The 21280-nt window shown below is 45.8% G+C and overlaps 1 long non-coding RNA gene across 1 annotated transcript in view; it reads left to right on the top strand.

The window, feature by feature from the left end:
• Positions 1 to 3975: 3975 nt before the first annotated feature.
• Positions 3976 to 21280, top strand: part of LOC139263857 (uncharacterized) — a 144123-nt gene continuing 126818 nt past the window's right edge. The window contains exons 1-2 of the long non-coding RNA XR_011593234.1: positions 3976 to 4101; positions 16454 to 16521. This is a non-coding gene — a long non-coding RNA (uncharacterized lncRNA). The remainder of the gene's footprint in view (positions 4102 to 16453; positions 16522 to 21280) is intronic.

Raw genomic sequence — 21280 nt, forward strand, 5'->3', positions numbered from 1 at the left:
TAGTTACCTGCCTTTTGTCTGCCCCCTTTTTTAAACAGAGGCATTACATTAGCTGCTTTCCAATCCGCTGGTACCTCCCCAGAGTCCAGAGAATTTTGGTAGATTATAACGAATGCATCTGCTATAACTTCCCCATCTCTTTTAATACCCTGGGATGCATTTCATCAGGCCTAGGGGACTTGTCTACCTTGAGTCCCATTAGCCTGTCCAGCACTACCCCCCAATGATCGTGATTGTCTCCAGGTCCTGCCTTCCCACATTCCCGTGACCAGCAATTTTTGGCATGGCTTTTGTGTCTTCCACTGTGAAGACTGAAGCAAAATAATTGTTGAAGGTCTCAGCCATTTCCACATTTCCCATTATTAAATCCCCTTTCTCATCTTCTAAGGGAACAACATTTACTTTAGTCACTCTTTTCCGTTTTATATATCTGTAAACGCTTTTACTATCTGTTTTTATGTTTTGCACAAGTTTACTTTCATAATCTATCTTTCCTTTCTTTATTGCTTTCTTAGTCATTCATTGCTGTCGTTTAAAATTTTCCCAATCTTCTAGTTTCCCACTAACCTTGGCCACCTTATACACATTGTTTTTTTAATTTGATACTCTCCTTTATTTCCTTGGTTATCCACGGCTGGTTATCCCTTCACTTACCGCCCTTCTTTTTCACTGGAATATATTTTTGTTGAGCAGTATGAAAGAGCTCCTTAAAAGTTCTCCACTGTTCCTCAATTGTGCCACCGTTTAGTCTGTGTTTCCAGTCTACTTTAGCCAACTCTGCCCTCATCCCACTGTAGTCCCCTTTGTTTAAGCATAGTACGCTCGTTTGAGACACTACTTCCTCACCCTCAATCTATATTACAAATTCAACCATACTGTGATCACTCATTCCGAGAGGATCTTTTACTCGGAGATCGTTTATTATTCCTGTCTCATTACACAGGACCAGATCTAAGATCGCTTGCTCCCTTGTAGGTTCTGTAACATACTGTTCTAAGAAACAATCCCGTATGCATTCTATGAATTCCTCCTCAAGGCTACCCCGTGCGATTTGATTTGACCAATCGATATGTAGGTTAAAATCCCCCATGATTACTGCCATTCCTTTTTCACATGCCTCCATTATTCCCTTGATTATTGCCCTCCCCACCATGAAGTTATTATTTGGGGGCCTATAAACTACGCCCACCAGTGACTTTTTCCCCTTACTATCTCTAATCTCCACCCACAATGATTCAACATTTTGTTCATTAGAGCCAATATCGTCTCTCACAACTGCCCTGATATCTTCCTTTATTAACAGAGCTACCCCACCTCCTTTCCCTTCTTGTCTATCTTTCCGAATTGTCAGATACCTCTGTATGTTTAATTCCCAGTCTTGGCCACCCTGCAACCACGTTTCTGTAATGGCCACCAAATCATACCCATTTGTAATGATTTGTGCCGTCAACTCATTTACTTTATGTCGAATGCTGCGTGCGTTTAGGTAGAGTGTTTTTATACTATTTTTTAAACCATGATTTTTAGTTTTGACCCCACCTGCAGCCCCTTTATATTCATACATATTGTCCCTTCCTATCACCTTGTGGTTTACACTTACCCCAGTGCTACTCTGCTCTGTTGCCTCCTGCCTTTTGCATTCTTTCTTGGGGTCCTGTTAATCTGAGCTCTCACCCACTCTAACTAGCTCAGAGCCCTCTCCTGGGTTCCGAATACTCCTTGCATTGAGGCACCGAGCTTTCATGCTTGCCTTTTTATTACACTTTGACCCTTTAGAATTTTGCTGTACAGTGGCCCTTTTTGTTTTTTGCCTTGGGTTTCTCTGCCCTCCACTTTTACTCATCTCCTTTCTGTCTTTTTCTTTTTTCTCCATTTTGTTTCCCTCTGTCTCCCTGCATTGGTTCCCATCCCACTGCCATATTAGTTTAACTCCTCCCCAACAGCACTAGCAAACACTCCCCCGAGGTCATTGGTTCCGGTCCTGCCCAGGTGCAGACCGTCCGGTTTGTACTGGTCCCACCTCCCCCAGAACCTGTTCCAATGCCCCAGGAATTTGAATCCCTCCCTGCTGCACCACTGCTCAAGCCACGTATTCATCTGAGCTATCCTGCGATTCCTACTCTGACTAGCACATGGCACTGGTAGCAATCCCGAGATTACTACTTTTGAGGTCCTGCGTTTAATTTAGCTCCTAGCTCCTTAAATTTATCTCGTAGGACCTCATCCTTTTTTTACCTATATCGTTGGTACCAATGTGCACCACGACAACTGGCTGTTCACCCTCCCTTTTCAGAATGTCCTGCACCCACTCCGAGACATCCTTGACCCTTGCACCAGGGAGGCAACATACCATCCTGGAGTCTCGGTTATGGCCGCAGAAATGCCTATCTATTCCCCTTACAATTGAATCCCCTATCACTATCGCTTTCCCACTCTTTTTCCTGCCCTCCTGTGCAGCAGAGCCAGCCACGGTGCCATGAACTTGGCTGCTGCTGCCCTCCCCTGATGAGTCATTCCCCTCAACAGTACTCAAAGCGGTGTATTTGTTTTGCAGGGAGATGACCGCAGGGGACCCCTGCACTACCTTCCTTGCACTGCTCTTCCTGTTGGTCTTCCATTCCCTATTTGGCTGTGGACCCTTCACCTGAGGTAAGACCAACTCGGTACACGTGCTACTTGATGGGAGTAGCGAGGCCACGGGAGATGGCAAGGTCGAGGGGGTTGCCGTGAATATGGATTGGGGAGTTTACATGGAGGGAGAGATTAAGGGAGGATAGGCGTCTAGTGAACTCAGAGGAGAGAGAGCTTGGTGAATTGAGAAGGAAGTTGAAATCATCGATGAGAAATCGCTCGGTACAGAGGCAGAGGGAGGAAAGCAGTGAAGATATCTCAGTGATAACATTTTTATGGTACTTGGGTAGGCGGTAGAGAAGGAGAATTTTAAATGAGAGGTGAGAGGTGGAATAAGGCGAGATGCTCAAAGGAGAAGAAAGTGCCGAAGGAGTAGGGCGGCAGACCAAGGTGTGATTTGGTGATGCGAGCCACACCACCACCATGGCAGTCTGAGCTGGGTAAATGGTGGCCGGTATAGCTAGGCAGGGAGCCTTCATTTAAGGGTGAGCTGTCATCATCCCTCAACCAAGTTTCCGTCAGGGCCATGATGTCGATGCAATCATCCACAATAAACTCATGGATGGGAAGGGCCTTGTTCGCAAGCGAACTGATATTCTGGAGGGAGATGCGGAGAGGGTTGGTTTTGGCTGCTGCATTGCCTGTGTCCACAGGGTCAGCGCTGGGGGCAGCACGGGGTGGGGTGGGGGGGGGAGTCAGTTGGACGGGTAGGAGATTGACAAGATTAGCCTCCAGTGGGCAAGTAGGTTGGTGAGAGAGTAGGATGGGACAGTTGGGGTTGCTGCTCGTAAGCAGGCAGCGACGAGTGCCTCGATGGGCCCTTCGTAGGATGCCAAGTGAGGCACAGAGGGAAGCTGTAGGCTTATCTAGGAGGGGGTCAAGCCTGGGACGGTGACAGGAGAGTAGGAAGGTTGAAGAGTAATGAAGGGTTGGGGTAGGGATTTCGGAAGGCAGAGTATCCGAGAGACAAGAGATGAAAGGAGGTATGATGACAGGGAGGGATAGAGGGAAAAGGAAAGAGGGGGAAAAGTGGAAAAGTATTGAATGGCTCAGATCCGGAGCGGCAGCCAAAGTGCACATGTAAATGGACAGGGGAAAAGCTCAGGTTATATAAGCCTAATTACACTTCCTACATAATCCCTGCCCCGCTTGCAGTCATTTAGTCACCTGGAAAAGGCACAAAACCAGAGAAAAAAACACAAGTTTCAAATGGATCAACAAATTGCTATACCCAGTACATTCGGTACACAAATGTTACAATAAAATGTTACAATATATAATTTGCCAACTATCAGTCCACAGGTGCAGACTTAATTGGAACAACAAGCTGACCGCATCGAAACAAGGACCATAAATCCAACAAAAACTGTTCTTCTGTTCAAGTGATTGTCCCTCCAAAGGTTCAGTGAGCATAGGCACCGAACCCTGGTCTGCTGATTCCCAGAAGGTTTACAAGATCAGGGCACCTCGGTATGTAGTTCCCTCCCTCTCTCTCAGTCAGTCGTTGTAGCTCTCTTTTCTTCTCCCTCGGTCGGTGTAGCTCTCTCCCTCTCTCCCTCAGTCGGTGTAACTCTCTCCCTCTCTCCCTCGGTCAGTGTAGCTCTCTCCCTCTCTTCCTCAGTCGGTGTAGCTCTCTCCCTCTCTCCCTCGGTTGGTGTAGCTCTCTCCCGCTCTCCCTCGGTTGGTGTAACTCTCTCCCTCTCTTCCTCGGTCAGTGTAACTCTCTCCCTCTCTTCCTCGGTCGGTGTAGCTCTCTCCCTCGATTGTTGTAGCTCTCTTTTCTTCTCCCTCGGTCAGTGTAGCTCACTCCCTCTCTCTCTTGGTCGGTGTAGCTCTCTCCTTCTCTCCCTCGGTCAGTGTAGCTCTCTTCCTCTCTCCCTCGGTCGGTGTAGTTCTCTCCCTCGGTCGGTGTAGCTCTCTCCCTCTATCTCTTGGTTGGTGTAGCTCTCTTCCTCTCTCTTGGTCAGTGTAGTTCTCTCTCTCTCCCTTGGTCGGTATAGCTCTCTCCCTGTCTCGCTCTCTCGGGGATCAGTAAAATCCGTGGAAATTCAGGGCCGCTATCTTGCATTTCGTCTATTATGTTGGTATTGGTGTCATCTACGAATTCCTTGCACTGGGTCTGAAAATCCAAATCAGTTCGGTATAGCAGGAACAGCACACACCCCTGGGACATGTTGTAAATAACTCCTTCCGACTTTCCCCATTTGGAAAAAATACTCTATTGACTAACCTCCCTTTTGCCAGATACTCATCTACATCTTACACTTGATACATACTTGATTTGTAAAGGGATTTCTCACTTTATCAAAGATCTTTTGGAAGTTGAGGTACACTTAAGTCACACCATAGAATCATAGAATGTACAGGCAAAAGCAGGCCATTAGGTTCACCAAGTTGGTACCAGTGTTTTTCTTCATATGAGCCACTAATCTAATCCCACTATGCTACTCACTCTATAAGTATTCCTTTGCTCAAGCAACTATCTAATTCCATTTTTAAAGAATTTATGAACTCTGCTTCATTAACAGTCAGAGAATTCCACAGAGCAACCATCCACTGTTTAAGGATTTTTTTCTTCCAATGTTATTCTTTCCATTTGTAATGTCTGTAGCTCCACACTGTGGACGCCTGTGTTACTGCAGTTAGTGCTGTTTAATAAAGAGCGGGTCACCTGACCAGCAGGTCAGGTGATTCCAGAACTTGCAGCAATGGTACAGGTTGTGTGTCAGTGTGCTCTGAAGATATGACATTTGGCGGTGAGAATGGGATGTAATCGGATAATACAAAGCAAAATTTTTGTTGGTGAAGGATTCAGCCAGCTGACAGAGAGACTTTGAGAGCTTCTCTGTTTTTGAAAACAGCTACAACTCTGAGGTAAATTACGAGCTCTGGTTAAACTGCCAGAGTCAAAATGGCTGCCCCTATGGGAGTTATAGGGCATGTGGAGGAATTTCAACGCGACCATGAAAGTTTCAGAGCGTATGTGGATCCGATAAAAATGTTTTTCACTGTAAATAATATCATTGAAATTCCCGGTAATGAAGACAATAACCGGGCGGTGTTGGAATGAAAAAGAGCAATATTCTTAACTGAGGCCAGGCCCGAGTTGTATGAAACTCTGATAAATTTGCTTGTGTCTGACAAGTCAAAGGATACAATGTTGAAACAGATTCTAACTAGGTTAGAACAACATTACAGCCCCATTCCGTTAGAAATTGCTGAAAGTTATCGTTTCGGAGTACGAAATCAGAAGGCCAAAGAAAATATCAGTGAGTGTATTGTAGCATTAAAAAAGCTATCTGTTCACTGTAATTTCAGAGACTTTCAGAACCGAGCATTGCGAGACTGCTTTGATTGTGGGATGATAAATGATGCGATCAGAAGAAAGTTATTGATGATGCCTAACTTGACTTTTGATTTAGCTTGTCAGACAGCTAGGTCGATGAGCATGGCCGACCAATATTCCCAAGAATTTCATACAAATTTCAGTCATCAAACAACCGAGGTGAATTGACTGCCAGTTCAAAGTAAAAGGCGGTGGAGCCCCAAAGTTTCAGAAACTGGAAATGGGAACAGAGCATTGACATCCTACTATCAGTGCCTGGGACAACACATTGCTCAAAGTTGTCCATATGTGAAGGCAGAGTGTTTCGCCTGCAGGAAAACTGGGCATCTTGCGAAGACATGCCAACTGAAGGGTAAATCATCTTTCAAAGCTAAGAGTAGAAATCTCCAGAGACTACATAACATGGAAGAACAATAACAGGACGAGGAAATGTTAGAGTTAAATGTCATCAGGAGCATGAGGTTAACGGATGGTGATTCGAAAAGTATCATAATCCACATAGATGTTGCAGGATTCAAGATACCCATGGAAATCGACACTGGTGCATCTGTGAGTGTGGTACCGGAGTCAATATACCTCGACAAATTGCGAGGTTTCCCATTGGAGAAAGCCAACATAGAGCTGCGAGGCTACTCCGGTGGTAGGTCGTATCACCGTACCGGTGAAATACAAGGATCAAGTTCAGAGCTTGCCTCTAATAGTAGTGGCAGGGGACAAGCCTGCCTTACTAGGAAGAAATTGGTTGGGATCACTGAAGCTGGATTGGAGTGAGATTTTTCGAGTTGAAATGAGATTTGCGTCAAAGGATGATGTCATCAAGAATTATCCAAAGGTGTTCTGTGAAACGGGCAGTCCGATCCAAGGCTTCAAGGTGAGTGTCAAGGTACAGAAGGATGCTAGATCAGTTTACTGCAAGCCACGTTCCGTACCATATGCACTCAAGGAGACAGTTGAGCAAGAACTCAAAAGACGAGAGACTGAGAACATCATTTCTAAGATAGATCGATGTAATTGGGCTACACCCATTGTTGTTGTACCTATGTCCAATTTTAAGGTAAGATTGTGTGGTGATTATAAAGTAACCATAAACCAAGTTCTAGACGGTAACGTCCCCAATATATTGCAAAATATAGAAGATTTGTTCACAACACTGACAGGGGGGCAGATTTTCTCAAAGTTGGATCTTACGAATGCCTACTTACAGCTTGAATTAGATGAGCAGTCCAAGTCATGCTTGACTATAAATACCCATCTAGGCCTAGATCAATTTAATAGGCTACTATTTGGAATGTCTTCCGCCCCTGCCATATTCCAAGGGGTAATGAACCAGATTTTGCAAGGTATTGAAGGGGTAGTATGTTATTTAGATGACATACTAATTTCAGCACCAAATCGGCAAATTCATAATAACATATTGAATGAAGTCCTCAAACGGCTAGAGAAGCACAGAGTACGAGTGTCTGCTCGCAAGTGTGAGTTATTTCAAAACTCAGTGGAGTACTTAGAGTACAGAGTAGACAAAGATGGTTTACATCCAACCAAGGGAAAGCTGGATGCAATAAGAAATGCACCCACTCCCAAGAATGTCACTGAACTTCAATCATTTTTGGGTCCTTTGAACTACTATGGGAAGTTCCTACCAAATTTGCCTACAGTATTACATCCACTGAATGAACTATTGAAAAAACAGGTCCATTGGAAGTGGTCAAAAGAATGTGATACAGCATTCAAGGAGTGTAAAAGCAACTTGGTAGAGAGCACCATGTTAGTTCACTGTGACGTATCTCAGGAGATCAAGCTAACATATGAAGCCTCTCCATATGGAGTAGGGGCAGTAATGTCTCATGTATTAGGTAGGGGGGAAGGAGAGATCAATTGCTTTTGCTTCACTCACTGTCAGTGCCAGTGAGTGTAATTATGCGCAAATCGAAAGGGAAGCTTTGGCATTAATTTTTGGGGTCAAGAAGTTCCACAAATACTTGTATGGCCGTAAGTTTACTCTCGTTATGGACCATAAGCCCCTGACAGCAATCCTCCATTCAAAGTCCCCAGTTCCAACATTAGCTTTAGCCCGAATGCAGAAATGGGCTTTGGTTTTGTCAGCATAGACATATGATATTGAATACAGACGATCAGCTGATCACAGTAATGCTGATGCTATGTCGAGATTGCCTTCTCCATCACAAGTTACACCCGATAGGGAAGTGGTGTTCTATTTTTCATATATTGATGAACTACCAGTCACAGCTGAAGAGATTGGTAGAGCAACCAAACGTGACCCAGTTATGTCAAAGGTGTATGATTATATTGCAAACTTAGGAATGAATTATCAGTCGATAAAGATTGTATCATGTGGGGTGCAAGAATGGTTATACCAAATAAATTCAGGTCCAAATTATTAGGAGACCTCCATGACCGGCACCTAGGAATGTGTTTGACCAAGAGTTTTGCACGCAGTTACTTATGGTGGCCAGGTCTTGATAAAGATATAGAGTACATCGAATGTCAGTGTACGACATGTCAATCGGTAAGCAAGCAACCACCACCAGTACCATTACAGCCATGGAAATGGCCTCCCAGGGTGTGGCAAAGGCTACATATTGATTTTGCTCAGCTAGAAGGACAACAATTGTTCATTGTGATTGATAGCCATTCGAAGTGGGTCGAGGTGTTTCCAATGTGGAAAATAACAACAAGTAAAACATTAGACATTCTGCAAAGATTATTTTCTTCATTTGGCCTCCCTAAAGAAATTGTTTTGGATAACGGACCACAATTTCATTCAGAAGAATTTGCACAGTTCACGAGCAAAAATGGTGTTAAACATACCAAGGTTCCACCGTACCACCCTGCTTCGAATGGTGCAGCAGAGCGCACTGTACAAATTGTAAAACGTGTCCTCATCAAACAAATATTGGATCCAAATCCAAAGAAACGACAGTTGTCATTGGATCACAAATTGGCTCATTTTCTAATAACGTATCGTAATATTCCGCACACAACTACTAGTAGAATATCAGCAGAGTTGTTTCTCAAACCACAGCCATGAACCAGATTCTCGTCGTTAAAACCAAACTTGGCACAGTCCATGGAAGAGACACAATTAAGACAGAAAGAGAATCCTGATAGAGATCGAGTAAAAGAAAGAAGTGTGAAATTAAACCAGAAGGTGAAAGTGAAGAACCATCATCATAAATGGGGAAAGTGGTTACCAGAAAGAGTGGTGAAGATATGTGGTGCTCGCACATATTTGGTCAAGATGTTTGATAATGAACAGGTTAGGTTTGTTCATATTGATCATATTTTACCCACAGACATGGAAGTAGTTGAAGGTGGGAGTGATTCAATTATTTCTGACTCATCAGATAGTTTTGATACACCAGTAGCAAATCCAACATCCAATGTACTGGAAACAAATCCAAGGGAAAGTCAGAATTTAATTCTGAGTCCGAGTCAGGAAAACAAACAGTCTGAAGTTAGAGAGACTGCAAATGGAAATCAAGGGCATCCCTTGGAGGAAAACTTTCCTCAGGATCAGCCTCGAATGAGTTTAGATTCGACACCATGTTTGGAAGGTTCGGTTTGAGAACGAAGATATCCTCTTCAAAACAGAAAACAAGTGGTTAAGTTTGATTTGTAAATATGGCAAAATAAGTCCATATCCTTTGTTATGTATAACCATGCAAGTTATGTATGATGCCTGTTTGTTATAATAGCTTCTTCATTCAGGAGGGAGAAGTGTAATGTCTGTAGCTCCACAATGTGGACACCTGTGTTACTGCAGCTAGTGCTATTTAATGAAGAGCAGGCCACCTGACCAGTAGGTCAGGTGATTCTGGAACTTGCAGCCATCTTACAGGTTGTGTGTAAGTGTGCTAGTGAAGATATGATGCCATTTAACTCTTTTTATGATTATCTTGACCTTGTGCCCTCTCATTACTCTCTTGCCAATCAGTAAAGGACTATCACTATTGACCTTACTGTCATGTATTCAACCAGCATTGTAACCCATGTATAATCTGACCTAAGTTGTACACTGTGAGAACAATGATCACTAGGTGGTGAACTTGTGGGAGACACTCCTAACCTGAACCTTCAGATAAAAAAGGGGAAGCTCCACCCACTTCCATCACTTGAGTGCTATGGAATAAAGGATAGGTCACAGACTGACCTTCTCTCAAGCATGGGCCTCGTGTGCATTTATACTGTATAGTAAGGACGTATCAATGGCGACGAGAAACTGGGATTTAAACCACGCGAGCATGGCCACGAGCAGAACAGACGAGAGGTACTGTGTTAAGGAATGGTTGGGACAGAGATTCAACATTGTTAAAGCAGCACACAGTTCTTCAGGCAGACAAGGGCAGTCGGGCATGCCCCAACCTGTAGTCAAACCCAGAGGGGGAGTTCGACAGAGACAATGGCAAGCTGAACGGCGATTCACGCCATTGCAAGGGACAATGCGGCCAGTAATGGGGCCATCAACACCTGTTAATGGCGCATTCAAAGACAATAACAGGGGCAGTCAGGGACGATCGACTGGCAAGGGACCTTTTGTTTCAAACAGCAGCTCATGTTGGAGGGGTGGAGGCACACACTCAGCCGGAATTTGCAGAGATGAGCAAAAACCTGCAGAAATTGCAGAAATGAACGCTGGGGGAAATCGCTGGAAGCTGAAGTTCAGCGAGTTCATGTGGAGCACGTATACAGTCCATACACCAGGACGCCACCGATAATGATGAAAGTGCTCCTCAATGGCATCCCAGTATCAATGGAGCTAGACACGGGGGCCAGCCAGTCCCTGATGGGTATCAAACAGTCCAAGGCCAGGAGGCCAAAATTATCGCCGATTGATGCACAGCTACGGACATACACAAAGTAGATCATTCCGGTGCTCGGCAGTGCCACGGTAGTCGTGACCCACAAAGATTCGGAGAACAGGTTGCCATTCTGGGTTGTCCCGGGAGACGGTCCCGCACTACTGGGGAGGAGTTGGCTTGCTATCATGAACTGGACATGGGGCGATGTCAATGCAATTTCCTCTGTGGAACGAGTATCATGCTCACAGGTCCTGGACAAATTTGACTCATTATTTCAACCCAGCATTGGCACTTTCATGGGGGCCAAGGTAGTGACTCACATAAACCCGGACGCCAGGCCAGTACACCACAAGGCCAGAGCGGTGCCGTACGTGATGTGGAAAAAGACAGAAGGCGAATTGGACCACCTGCTGAGGGAAGGCATCATCTCGCCAGTCGAATTCAGTGACTGGGTGAGCCCGATAGTGCCGGTGCTCAAGGTGGATGGGTCGGTCAGGATATGTTGCGATTACAAGGCCATCATCAATCGGGTGTCACTCCAAGACCAGTACCCGTTACCGAGAGCGGAGGATTTCTTTTCGACGCTATCCGGTGGCAAACATTTTTCAAAATTGGACCTGACCTCAGCTTACATGACCCAGGAGCTGGTGAGTGAGTCGAAGAAGCTGACCACCATCACGACACACAAGGGGTTGTTTGAGTACAACAGATGTCCGTTTGAGATTCACTCGGCCGCCGCGATCTTCCAACGAAATATGCAAAGCTTCCTCAAGTCCATTCCAGGGACGGTGGTTTTTCAGGACGACATCCTCATCACGGGTTACGATACTGAAGAACACCTCCACAACCTGGAGGAGGTGCTACGCACACTGGACCGGATACGGCTACGACTGAAAAAGGCGAAGTGCGTCTTCCTAGCTCCAGAGGTAGAATTCCTGGGAATGAGGGTAGCAGCAGATGGGATCAGCCCTACTGCGTCCAAGACAGAAGCGATCCAGAGAGCACCCAGACCCTGTAACACGACGGAGCTGCGTTCATTCCTGGGGCTCTTGAACTATTTTGGTAACTTTCTTCCCAAATTGAGCACGCTGCTAGAGCCGCTACACATGCTCCTACGCAAAGGTCGTGAATGGGTCTGGGGGGACAGCCAGGAAAGGGCTTTTAATAGAGCACGCAATTTGTTATGTTCCAACAATCTGTTAACGCTATATGACACATGTAAGAAACTTGTTTTAACGTGCGATGCGTCGTCCTATGGTGTCGGGTGTGTGTTGCAGCATGTCAATGCCAAGGGTCAGTTACAGCCGGTAGCTTATGCCTCCAGAAGTCTGTCCCAGGCAGAAAGGGGCTACGGGATGGTAGAAAAGGAGGTGCTTACATGTGTATATGCGGTAAAGAAAATGCACCAGTATCTGTTTGGCAGGAAATTTGAGCTGGAGACAGATCACAAACCCCTAACGTCCCTTTTGGCCGACAACAAGGCCATAAATGCAAACGCATCGGCCCGCATACAGAGGTGGGCACTCACGTTAGCCGCTTATGACTACACTATTCGGCACAGACCGGGCACCGAAAACTGCGCCGATGCACTCAGCAGACTCCCACTAGCCACCACTGAGGGGGCTGCCGAGCATGCTGCTGAGATGGTCATGACTGTTGAAGCTTTCGGAAGCGAAGGCTTACCCGTGACAGCCCGTCAGATTAAAGTCTGGACAGATAGAGACCCGTTATTGTCTCTAGTCAAGAAATGTGTCCTGAATGGGGACTGGGCAGCCATGTACAGGGCATGCCCTGAGGAATTTAAACCATTTCACAGGCGCAGGGATGAACTCTTGATTCAGGCTGATTGCCTACTGTGGGGAAACCCTGTAGTCATGCCCCAGATGGGCAGAGAGGTGTTCATCAGAGAACTCCACAAGGAGCACCTGGGCATTGTCACGATGAAGGCAATTGCCAGGTCACATGTTTGCTGGCCAGGGATAGACGCAGATCTGGAACTTTGTGTTCGCAGGTGCAACACGTGTGCCCAGCTGGGCAATACGCCCAGGGAAGCTCCCCTTAGCCCCTGGCCATGGCCCGCCAAGCCTTGGTCACGCATCCATGTGGACTACGCAGGTCCTTTCATGGGAAAAATGTTTTTGGTTGTAGTAGACGCCTACTCCAAATGGATCGAGTGTGACATTTTAAATTCAAGCACATCCTCTGCCACGGTAGAAAGTCTACGGGCAATGTTCGCCGCTCACGGTCTACCAGACATCTTGGTCAGCGACAATGGCCCGTGCTTCACAAGCACTGAATTCCAGGACTTCATGGCAGGCAATGGAATTAACCATGTCAGAACGGCACCGTTCAAGCCGGCCTCAAACAGCCAGGCAGAACGAGCAGTGCAGCTAATCAAACAGGGGATGCTCAGAATCCAAGAGGGTTCCCTACAATGCCGCTTATCACGCCTCCTGTTGGCCTACAGATCCCGACCACACTCGCTCACAGGGGTTCCACCCGCAGAGCTGCTAATGAAAAGGATGCTCAAAACCCGGTTATTCCTTATACACCCCACCATGAAAGAAATTGTCGAGAGCAGGCGCCAGTCACAATATGACTACCATGACAGGAATGCGAGGGCGCGATGTATTGTTGTAAATGACCCTGTTTTTGTCCTCAACTACGCTGCAGGGCCCAAATGGCTCACAGGCACTGTGGTTGCCAAAGAGGGAAATAGGATTCTGGTAATTAAACTTACCAATGGAAACATGTGGATCAAACAAAAAGGAGGTTCAGCAACTCCATAGAAGAAGCAGAGGAAGAACACAATATAGAGTTCACTCCTCCACGGGTGACCGAACACAGGAACCAAAGGGAGGAGAGCCCAGTCACTGTGGGCAGTCCGGACAGGCCTGAGGCACCGCAAACAGCAGACACTCAGGCCAGCGCCCAACAACCGGAGCCCCAACTCAGGCGCTCTACAAGAGAGCGTAAACCACCAGAGAGACTCAACCTGTGATCCCAATAAGACTTTGGGGGGGGAAGTGATGTCATATATTCAACCAGCATTGTAACCCATGTATAATCTGACCTAAGTTGTACACTGTGAGAACAATGACCACTAGGTGGTGAACTTGTGGGAGACACTCCTAACCTGGACCTTCAGATATAAAAGGGGAAGCTCCACCCACTTCCTGCACTTGAGTGCTATGGAATAAAGGATACGTCACAGACTGAACTTCTCTCAAGCATGGGCCTCATGTGCATTTATACTGTATAGTAAGGACGTATCACTTACCATAATCCTTCATAATTTTGTCGACCTCCTTTAGGTCACCATAACCTTCTCAGTTCCAGTCAAACAAGTCCTGACTTTTCAAGTCTCTCTTCATAACTATAACTCCCCATTCATGGGATTTTCTACTGAATACCGTGGAAACATTGGGGGAGAAATTGCGTAGCGCCTCATTTGGGGGTGGTAACATCAACAAGGCGGGAATTCCTGCACCAGACACGGAAGTTCTGCCCCATTCACGATATTGGGGTTACAGGCCCCTAAAATAATGCACTCTACTTTCTCTGGTGCTAAGGAGACAGAAGCACAGGGAGATGGAGCACAGCGCTATGCGCAGGGATGCATCGTGCTGCGTGTAGAAGGGGAGGGCCAAGCTGCAGAATTTGCGGGTCCCTACCTGGACCTGCAGAGTGAGGTGCCGTGCCATCAGCCCGATAATCAAGCGGAGTGCTGGGCTGCCAGATCATGGCACAAACTCCACGTTGAAGGATGCAATGGGCCGCAACATTAAAGTCAGCTGATTTTTTTCTCGCGCACTTCCCCTTTAACTAGAGCCCCTCGAGTGGCCTGTGGCCTGGTATGTGCCCCCTGAAGCTGTCGCTGGCATCACCCAGCACAGCTTCAGGGGGCGCTCCCAAATTTTTGCTCCGGGGTGAAAACGGGTCCCTGCACACTGTGATGACCTATCTCCGGTGCAGCAGAGCAGGACACTACGATTACTGGGGCCACTAAACTCTCCTGGAATTTAGCAAGTGTCGTTAGCGGCACTGCACCAGGCGAAAAGTCGTTTGCACCCTGTTAACGCCGCCCCCCCCCTCCCCAAGGGCACTAATGGGAGGTGCAAACGCCCCGCATTTCTCCCCCTTTAACTTTTATCGCCGAACGAAAAATGGGCGATAGTGATTCGGCATGTCGTTTTACACACTACACGATTTTCTTTTCCAATCATAAAAGGTAGAAAACCCAGTTTCTGATTCGATATCAGCCATTTTTTCCCCAGAGGTAAAAGTTTAAATGACCCCCTGAATGCCTTTGTAACCTTCCTATAATGAAGTTATAGTCAGCCACCTGTTCCAGCAGTGAAGAGGCGAGCTGCAGGCGTCAAGCATGCATCCTGAGGCAGTTTGCATGGACCAGAGGAATGTTGGCCAGCAGGGAGACCGGTGGCAGTTGCAGGTAGGTGGTGTGAGGGAGGGGAGGGGGCTACAGGTGGGTGGTGTGAGGGAGGGGAGGGAGAGGTGGGAGCTATAGGTAGGTGGTGTGAGAGAGGGGAGGGAGCTGCAGTTAGGTGTTGTGAGGGAAGGGAGGGAGCTATAGATAGGTGGTGTGAGGGAGGGGAGGGGAGGGAGCTGCAGGTAGGTGGTGTGAGGGAGGGGAGGGGAGGGAGCTATAGGTAGGTGGTGTGAGAGAGGGGAGGGAGCTGCAGTTAGGTGTTGTGAGGGAAGGGAGGGAGCTATAGGTAGGTGGTGTGAGGGAGGGGAGGGGAGGGAGCTGCAGGTAGGTGGTGTGAGGGAGGGGAGGGGAGGGAGCTATAGGTAGGTGGTGTGAGGGGGGGAGGGAGAGGTAGGAGCTATAGGTAGGTGGTGTGAGGGGGGGAGGGAGAGGTAGGAGCTATAGGTAGGTGGTGTGAGAGAGAGGAGGGAGCTGCAGTTAGGTGTTGTGAGGGAAGGGAGGGAGCTATAGGTAGGTGGTGTGAGGGAGGGGAGGAAAGGGAGCTACAGGTGGGTGGTATGAGGGAGGGGAGGTAGAGGTGGGAGCTATAGGTAGGTGGTGTGAGAGAGGGGAGGGAGCTGCAGTTATGTGTTGGGAGGGAGCTATAGGTAGGTGGTGTGAGGAAGGGTACGGGAGGGAGCTGCAGGTAGGTGGTGTGAGGGAGAGGAGGGAGCTATAGGTAGATGTTGCGAGGGAAGGGAGGGAGCTAAAGGTCAGTGCTGTGAGGGAGGGAGCTGTAGGTAGGTGGTGTGAGGGAGGGAGGGAGCTGTAGGTAGGTGGTGAGTGAGGGAGGGAGCTGTAGGTAGGTGGTGTGAGGGAGGGAGAGAGCTGTAGGTATGTGGTGAGGGAGGGAGGGAGCTGTAGATAGGTGCTGTAAGGGAGGGAGGGAACTGTAGGTAAGTGCTGTGAGGGAGGGAGGGAGCTGCAGGTATGTGGTGAGGGAGGGGAGAGGCGAAGCAAGGCTGAGGGAGGTTAGCCTGGACCAACAGCCTGGAGGAGTACTCCTGCTCCCACCAAGCTCAGTCATCATACTCCTGAGATTTACCCATTTAAATTTGTATACTGGGGTTTGTTTATGAATCTGTGTTGTTTTCCAAGTCAGATTGAATGTTATTACGCTATGGTCACTATCAGCTAGAAGTTCAATGACTTCTTCTCCCTGAATAGGTTCTGGATTGCCCACAAGAACCAGATCCAGGAGGACATTACTTCTCATGGACTCCCTAACACACCAAGTTAGTGACAGGCACTACATTGATGAGTCATTTACACTTGGGCATTCCCAATTTATGTTGGGCTGATTGAAGTACTCCATTACTTCTAATTTATTTACCTTGCTCACTGTTCTAATTTCAAACATAAAGTGATGAGTTCGCCTCATTCTGGCCTGGTAGTCTGCAGGAACCCTCAAATGTTGTAGTGGCCCTTGTCTCATTACACACACTTCAAGAATTCCGTACTGTGCTTTTTGTGCAATGCTTGCTTGATTACCTTAACTTCCCATGTCCTTGACATATCAGGCAAGATTTCCCCTTTCCTGCCCTCCATCCTTCCTGAATGCTTTGTGCACATGACTACTTTACATGACTATGAAATTTCTCTGCATGCATTTGTAATGGAGATGTTAAAACTATCTTGATCACTTTCATTATCTTTCTTTTTTATGCATTAACCTATCTCCACCCTGCCTTGCCCCGTCTCATCTAATTTATTCTGAGATTGCTCAATTATTACTGAGATACGGATGATTTTTATTTAAATTTTTGCTGTAGGAAGTTCAGACTGCCAAACACATTTTACTTACAACCTTTAACAGCTGGAAGAAAGAAGGATTTGTTATCCCGTCAGTCTGGGCTGCCCAGCGCAAGTCTTCCTATGCTCCCAGCAGCCACCAGGTCAGGCTCCTGAGTCACAGCTGCTATGTCTGCACCCTGTTGTTAATTGCAATTGAGCACACCCCCTCTCCCACACCCCGCCACGCTGAAAGCATAATATTTTAACCCACTGTGCTACCTAGTTTCAATTTTCCTGTTACTTTCATTGCTACAACTCCAGGTATAGGCGATCTTGTTCCTAACATACATGGAATCAATTTACAATCTGCACACATGGCTTTTTTTCTTCAATTTTCCTACCCCTTAATCAAAGAATGGGGTTGTGATATGAAAAAAAAACAGATTCCTATACTTTGATTTTATGATTGCATGAAACATGAAATCAAAGGATATTGAAATACATCAGCTCAGGACAATTCAATAAAATATTGTGCTCAGTACATGTCTGCTGATATGGGCAGCTACAAGTACAATTCAAATTAATTGTAAGGTAATACATGTTGTGTTTGTTTAGATCAGATCAGCAGTGGCCTTTTGCTAGATTTATTCATGTGGCTCCTTTGTTTTCAGTACAGTTCAGGATTATGTTGTAGAACAAGTGTGTGACTCAAACCCTTCTCCCCAGCTAAATTCAAGGCTCTTTCTACTGGAGCTGATTTCAACCTGGAGATGTGAGGGAGCAAGTTTTGCTCCACTGGGACTTAAAATTATGTTGATTTTCATTATTAAGAGAGTTTGACTTAATTAAGATTTACTGAAACATTACCAGTCGGAAGCTGCAGCTGCAAAAATATATGAGTATTATCCAGCTTTCCTTTTCGTATCTCCCACAGATTGTGTATTTTCAATGACTTTCAAATGATAAAGAGAATCTATTCTGTGTAATTTCTGTTACAGCTGCTCTTGTTGGAAAACTTGCAAAAGTGTAGCACTTGTCTCAGTTCTCTGCTAAGCTACTCAATGTTTCGATTGCAACAAACTGCTCTTTTCAGAATTTCTTTTCTAGCTGGGAGGTCAATATCTGATAATAATTTTAATAGAATAAAATAGCTTCTGAATTGTAATCCCTGTAGATGATGCTGATGGATGGTTGTTGAGACTGGCCAATCAATCTGCTGCACTATCCATCAGTAGTGACAGACAATGGCAAACGAGAGCAGTTTGCATCAATAGGACACCCTCTACAAGGTGTTTGAGCTTCATTTTTCTTGACGAAGACAAAACTCAGTGACAGGCCAAAGCCCAACCATTAATCAAGTCACTCAGTAGAATCAGTGTCCTATCTCACAACAATAAACAAGCTATCCCCTCCTCCTTTATTGGACAGCTGCTGTTTGTACCTTTCTTACAGATGCTACATGCGCCTCATTTTATTTAGACAGCCAATGTCTGCCTTATGTGACACTTCTACTTAATTCTGCATGATTTGATTGAAGACGACATGTACAATGTTTACAGAAACAGGTTGATCCAAATATATTGTCCAAATATTGCCCACATTCCCTGTGCTATTTAGTCCCCTCTGGCTGCACAATCAATGCCTTTAAGTCAAAGCATCCCTTCTTACTGACTGTACCATGAAACAAACACATTGTTAAAGCTATAAGTTTTCCTTTGCAGTTGCAAAATTTACCTATGTATAATGTAAGCTCATTTGAAACAATTTATTTGCATTTATAGGAACAGAAACAAACAAGAATATGCTGGAAGTTGACATGATGTAGAGTTTTGTTTTACTATCAATGTTTAACAGAAACCATAGACCTGCAGAAACAGATTGTTCTGCATTAAATGCCAACTATAGCTGACATTGGAAGCTCCATTAGCTGATGGCATGAGTGTGATTAAAATAACCATTAAGAAACATGGTACAACCTCCAACATGCAGTATTCACTTTTATCACCGATTCCAGGAACATTTTACCTAACGGAGGTGTTTAATCAAAGACAAACAAAATAAGGTTTTAAAATCCCTTACAAGTAGGACAATGCCACTTGACAATTACAGAGCACCAGATGCCAAATTGAAGAATTGCTGGCACTTCCGTAGCACAAGGGCAGCTCCGCAGGGGCTTTCAGCCTCAGGAACATTGACAGCCTCCCTTGTGCTTCCTCACAGCCGTCATCCTTAGTGTGGGATTACTTTTATCTTGTGGACACAGGAGCTGCTTCTAATCACATTACATCTCAGCACCGAGGGTCAAACGCAAGCCCAATGCTGCCGAGAAAGACCTGGACAAACTGTCACCTTCACTAGACAGATAAGCTGTTGGCAGGAGATGGTGAACCAGAGCAAACAGCCAGCCATCAGCAAACACCATAAATATGTCAAAATGCCAGCGGGAAGATGAGGCTTTGCACACATCCACAGTCCTGTGTTTAATGAACTGTCAAGGCTTCGGTGTGGTATTCATTTTCTAAAGCATGTGAATAGGCATCATTAAGAATCTTTTTAATGTCTTTCCCATTTTCAATAATGTAGCTTAGGGCTACTTCCACACATTTGCTATCCAGTATATTGCCTTATCTTTAAAGCTACTAAACCCCATCAACTGTTTTATGAGATTTTAAGATTGACTCAGAAAATAAATTCGCTAAGGAACCAAAGATTGCAATCAGTTTTCAGTATTATACATATTTTTGATGCAGATCAATAATTTTTGCTCTAGTTTATCTTCACAAAGTTTAGTGACATTGCCCACGAGGTTCTAGCTGCTCCCAATCAGCGTCAGGACATTTTGTAAACAAAAGTGAGAGCATGAGTTAGCAATCTCCATTACAGAGGAGCTTAAATGTAAAGAGGTTCCTAAAATAGATTTTTGGTAAGTGAATTGCCATATAATGCAATTTATGAAGAACTGCAGCTTTAAGATAATGCATCTTTACTGGTGGTGCCATGGTAAGTTTGTTCGATTTTGTTTACGAACTGTTGTTAAGATGGTTATAATTCAGCATAACAGCCACTTTAGTAGCACTTCCTGTTGGCAATTACAAAATTCAGGATGAAGGGCCCAATTTTGGCCATGACTTGCTGCAATTTTTTTGGAGTAAGTTGGTTTTTCTGGCGTAAGTTTAAAAAATGCCATTTTCCCCAATAAACTTGCTCCAGAGTAACTCAATTAGGTACGATTTTTTTTAGTTGAGTTTTTTTTTCAAAAGGGGGCGTTCCCAGCCACTTACGCCAGTTTTGGCCATTTATGCCACTTTGGCCAGCTAAAACTTACTCCAAATCGACAGGTCAGCGTATGTGGCCAGTTCTGAAAAACATTGCGGGCAGTTAAGAATTCGGCGCAGGTTAGTACATTTAAAGCACCAAGACTTACAAAGCACGAAACAAAGCACAAAAATAAGCATTTAATAACAAATAAAAAATACAAGGAAGCTGAGAGGACCTGCACCAAGACTTACAAAGCACAAAAACTAATAAGCAATTAATCAATAACAAATAAAAAATAGAAGTCTCACCTTTATGCCAGAAACAAGTTTTTTTTAAAGTTCCGCCCCCCCCCATCAAAACACTCTTCCCCCCGCCCCCCCATCAAAACTCTCCTCACTAAACAAAGCACAACCATCAATGAATAAAAAAATAAAACTCAAGTCCTACCTCGGCCCGGGATGTCAGCGGGCTGGCCGGCCGGAGTGGGAGGCCACTCGGCTGGGGATAGGGGCTGCGAGCATCGGGTCCTGCTCACAGCCCGCAGGACACGCTGGGAGGGCGAGGAGCATCTGCGCAGACTCCACTGCGCATGCGTGCAGCTGCCGGCAGTGTTTTCTGTGCTGGGCTGTTCTCTGCCCCCCACTGCACTATTTAGGCCACCCTGGGACACCGGAGACTCGGCAGAACGGGCAGGATGGAGCCACTTTTTTTCGGCGCTGTTTCCAGCGCGCAAAGCCGGCGCATTTAGGGTAAGTGTGCCGGAAAAAGGGATTGGGGAAAATTGGGCCCTAAATTGAAACAATATGCTACCAGGAGAACAGGTTTGCTAATTTTGTACTATCTGTTAATTCCCCCTCTTTGACCTCATTTTACCTTTGCTGTATTCTTGTTATTTATTTCCATAGACTCTCCAGATTTCAACATTGCATCTTCAGTACCTAGAAGGTATATTTACCATAGGCAACAGTTGCAGTGGGGTGTCAGTGTGTTCCATCTAATGGA

Source organism: Pristiophorus japonicus, chromosome 5 (genome assembly GCF_044704955.1).
Source record: "Pristiophorus japonicus isolate sPriJap1 chromosome 5, sPriJap1.hap1, whole genome shotgun sequence".
In the NCBI taxonomy this organism is placed as follows: domain Eukaryota; kingdom Metazoa; phylum Chordata; class Chondrichthyes; family Pristiophoridae; genus Pristiophorus; species Pristiophorus japonicus.